This window comes from Dreissena polymorpha, chromosome 3 (assembly GCF_020536995.1).
Source record: "Dreissena polymorpha isolate Duluth1 chromosome 3, UMN_Dpol_1.0, whole genome shotgun sequence".
In the NCBI taxonomy this organism is placed as follows: Eukaryota; Metazoa; Mollusca; class Bivalvia; order Myida; family Dreissenidae; genus Dreissena; species Dreissena polymorpha.
In genome coordinates, this window is record NC_068357.1 from 118,703,742 (window position 1) to 118,709,060 (window position 5,319).

Below are 5,319 nucleotides of genomic sequence, written 5' to 3' on the forward strand. Positions count from 1 at the left end.
TTTGTATGGTTTTTTTTTGTCTATCCGTCCCTCCGTTAGTCGGCCATATCACTTGTCGACCATGATGACCCTTAACAATTTGAAGAACTGTTCCATACAGAGAAATCACATAATGCACATGGTGATAAATCTTCATGCACTATACCACCTTTTGACTTTAGAAACAAAATAACGACGGGATATGCAGGCTTGTCGTTTGTTGTAATAAACGAGCTAAAACCCATTGTTTCCTTATCATTCTGCCTGCGATTTAAGTGTTAGCTTTCACCAATGTTTACCATCACGAGACAGAGTTTGGCTTGTTCTCTTCTCAAATTTGAAAGTCACACTCAAGAGTTCAAATTCAAGTCAAAACTATTACTTCTTTATCATTGTGCATTTTTTTATTACCATGTCAGATATATTTATCATGCGGAGATGTGTATATGACCCTTGTCCCCAGCCCAAAAGTTGCTTGTCAAATGAGCAATATTTAGCGTGTCCAGTGTGCAACTTAATTATTCCTCATGAACTTTCAAAGTAACTCGCACTAACTGTTCAACATCTGGTGATGGCAAAGACTTACCAATATACATTGAAAAGTCTTTGGTGATGGCATGTCATGCATTAATCCTGTGCCCCTTGCGAACAGATCAATGTCACACTAAGTGATGTGCGATTGGTCATTGTCGTCTTGGGTACTACTTACATGTACCCCGGGTACTTTTAAAGTAACATTACTACTCAAAATCAACGGCCACTTTGTACAATATTTCGTTAAATAAAGTTAAACAATTAAAAACCATTGTTCCTTATGACAATTGCCGAAATTTAAACGCCAGGTGTAGTCTAGTAAAATAGATGTGTGTGGATACAAAATGCTCGTTTTTATTATGGTTTTATTATGGTACCATTATAGTGTTCGTGTGTCGTATGAATAGATATATTCGCAGGAAATTAGCATGGAATTTATTGTGGCCACAAATAAATAAAAACTAGTATTTTGTATCTACAAAAATCTATTTAATCATACCACATCTAGCGTTGACATTGTGGCTATTGCTATAAGGAACGCTGATTGTATAGGTGTTTACTTCATTTTACGAAACACTTTATGAAACTTTCTTTGATTTTGAGCGTTATAGAGACTTTAAGTATACTTACATGTAAACCGAGTACGGTAAATATACTAAAACGTACCCGATGATTTAACACTAAATCGGTCGTTGTCTGCTTTAAAAAAAAATAAGTATGTTCACTTTCATGTCAATTTTCTGTGTAAAGGCCTTTATATTATCTGAACTCATAATCAAAAAGCATGTTGATGTAGTTTTTTGTTTGTTTAAGATAAACAATATCGTTTTAAGTCAATCGGTAGCGCGTTTTACGACATGGGATTTTGGGCGGGAATACAACTCGAATATCAACCGGGTACATTTAAGTATGTTTACCTTACCCGGGGTACATGTAAAAATACTTAAGAGTACCTGGGGTACATGTAACTAGTACCCAAACCGACAATGGCCATTCGAGCCTTAGTGATAGAAATGTCAAACATGGGCTTCCTGCAGTTTGTTGAATAATTACACGAATTGTTGGCCATGTGATTTACATGTTACCGGCTATCATCTAGCACTTTTATCTGCTCATCATTCGTACCACTCTTTGTTATGTATTGTTTGGTATTTATAGTTAAAACCAATAATTTTGGAATTTTTCTAAGGAAACATAAGCGAGCATTATGTTACAATATCTTAAGGGGACAGTTTCACATATTTTTACATGTATTGAAGTTTGTCATTAAAAGCTTTATATTGCTAAATGCAAACATTGATTTTAAAAGCTCCAGTTAAAGACTAGAAAAAAAAGCAAAAATAGAAAAACAGTATTTCACTTACGTATTTCGTTTGGGTGCACATATCTTTATCCCTTCCACTAAGTAAGTTTAACACTTTCCCTTTTAATTGATAACACATGTTTGTATGTTTTCCAATTTATTAACAAAAACGATACAAACGCTTACATATATTAAACGGAAGATTTAGCGATGTCAATGGTGAAATTACGTGCACAGCAAATGATGGATCAAGCGTAGTGGACTATTTCATAGCGTCATCGGCACTTTTCGAGCGAATAATTGACTTCAAAGTTGACAGTTTGGACATTTCGGACCATTTCCCTATAGTCTGTAAATTCGCATTGGACACAACAGACCTCGTCGACGCCGATCCACTAGCAAGAACAGATATACACCTAAAGCTGTTTGACACGTTCAACTGGCAGGAGTCTGCAGAAGCTGTCTTTGTACAAACGTTCGAAGAATTATTTGACGTGTTTATGAGCACCATTGGTATGGATATTGGCAATAGTTTGAATGGTTTTGTGGCACTATTTAAAAAAGCTGGTCAATGTATGAAGCGCTCTCATCCAAGACCTAAAACAAACAAACGAAACACTACAAATAAACAACCTGAATGGTGGGACGAGGTCTGTACTAAAGCGAAGTATGACAAATATCATAATTTACGCCGATACCGCCGCACAAACTCTAAGAATGATTTGGACATATATCTTACAAGTAAAAATGTGTTCAAAAACCTCTGTCGTGCAAAATGTTTGTCTCTTAAGAAGCAACGGAGAAATTTGCTAATTGAAAATAGTAAAAACCCAAGGTGTTTTTGGAAAAGTATTAAACATGCTAGTGGCAGAGATAACTGTAATACTAACGTTATTGATGCAGATAATTGGCGGGAATATTTTGAAAAATTGTTCTCTGACACTAATGATAACCATGTCTACGAAAATATTTTCCCTTCTGTAAGAGACATTAGAGACAATGATATATTAGACTGCGAAATAACTGATAATGAAATTATGACCAGCCTAAAATCATTACGCAGCGGATGTGCTGTAGGACCAGACGGGACATGCATAGAAATGTACAAACATACAATACACGTTACACTACCGTACATAAAGATGCTGTTTAACTATGTTTTATCAACAGGACATTTTCCAGTGGATTGGTGCGAGAGCCTGATTACTCCGATACACAAGAAAGGACCTAAATCGGATCCAAATAACTATAGAGCTGTGTCGGTGGCAAATAGCTTGGGTAAAGTTTTCATGAAAATACTTAGTTCTCGATTGACACGATGGGCTGATCAGTTTGAAGTTATCGACGAGTCACAAGCGGGATTTAGATCTGGCTATAGTACAACGGACAATATGTTTAACTTAAGCGCTGTTATTCAAAAATATATAACAAAACGACGAGGAAGAGTATACGTATTTTTTATTGACTATTTTAAAGCGTTTGATAGTTGTAAGCATCAGCATCTATGGAGCAGCTTAGTGCGAAAAGGGGTCAACGAAAACAGCCTGCTGTTGGGTGTTTTTAAATCTATGTATAGACAGCTTCGCTCGTGTGTTAAATTGTCAACAGGCCTCACTGAATATTTTGATTGTAACATCGGAACAAAACAAGGATGCGTCAGTTCTAGCGTAATTTTTGCGCTCTTTATCAGCGACCTTGTCACTCACTTGAAGCAGCATTGCGGAAGTGGAATCTTTATATCCAACGAAATAGATGAAATACAAGCACTGATGTTTGCAGACGACATCGCAGCAGCTGCCGAGACCGCTAGCAAACTGCAGATACAAATCAATCGAATACAGGAATTCTGCGAGGCCACGGGTATGCAGCTCAATTTGGACAAATCGAAAATAATAGTGTTTAGAAATGGTGGCCCACTGAGACAGTATGAGCGATGGTTCTTTAACAATACGCCTATTGAAGTCGTGTCGCTCTACAGGTACCTTGGATCATTCTTTACTACTAAATTATGCTGGACGAAAACCAAGGATACGTTATCAATGCAAGCGAAAAAGGCAGCGGACTCAATATTTCGTTACCAAACATATTTTGGCAGCTTCCAACACCACGAAGCTTTTAAATTATTCGATGCAATTGTCAAACCAATATTGCTATACTCGGCGGAATTATGGGGACATCAAATGTGTGATAAAATAGAAAGCGTACAAATCAATTTTTGCAAACGGTTAGCATGTTTGAATCAAAACGTAACAAACAGCTTTGCATTAGCAGAATGTGGACGCCTCCCACTTAACGTTGACTATATGTTCAAGTGTGTCAAATACTGGGTGACTCTGACACAGATGGCTACTACCAGATACCCTAAGCAGTGCTACTTAATGTTACGGCGCTTGGACGACGTTGGTCGAGTAACGTGGGCAACGCATATAAAGCATTTACTTTTTATGTTCGGGTTTGGCCACGCATGGATTAGTAATGAACTTGGAAACAGTGTTACTTTCTTAAACATATGCCATACCAGGCTAGTTGACTGTGCGAAGCAAACCCTTTTAGGGGATATAAATTCTCGTGCAAAAGGTTTACACTATAAACTGTTTAAAAGCTTAATTGAGCCAGAGCGCTACTTATCTACACCATTGTCATATCGTTTAAAACACTGTCTATCTAATTTTCGTTGTTCTGGCCACCAACTTATGATAGAAAAGGGTCGTCATCTCGGTATTGACAGGGAATATAGATTCTGTCCATTGTGTCTACATAGAAATGTGTATAGTATCGAAAATGAGTTTCACTTTTTATTAGTCTGCCCTGTTTATAATCATATAAGAGACCAATGTTTTATGAATAACTGGTTGGAATGTACTATATCAAAACATTTATTTGTGTTAATTATGTCTGACACTAGGCAACAAGCTATTTTTGCATTGGGCAGATATCTTGACGTTGCATTTAAGTTACGGGAGAGTTTACTTTAACTGAAGGAAAACTCGCATATAGTGTATATTTTGTGCGATACTGCTCCATTCGTAAATGTGCTACTTAAAAATTGATAACACCTGTCTTCGATAGTATTTCAAATACATTTAACTAACGCTTACGTGATTGACTATATATCTATAAGCATTATAATTCTTTTTTTGTTTTTTGTTTTTACTTAACACGTCTTACCATTATTGTTGTTAATATTACATACCATGTCACTACTTATGATTACTGCATGTATGTTTGTATTTTGGGCCGGAGGCCTTTCAGTACAAATAAACCTATTGTCATATTGTCATTGATCTACCTATCTAGAAACAAATTGTCAAAAGTTTTGTTTCGTTTGTTTAACTATATTGAATACTATCTTTATTAATAAACCACATTTTATTTGCTGCCTCATTTGTCTGTGAACGAGTCCCATTAAGCAGGGACAAAGTATTGAGTCTTCGATTTAGTTCTTTTATCAATGTTGGCCCATGCGTTTTAAGTTAAGACCGTTAACTGTTCAAGGTCATTTG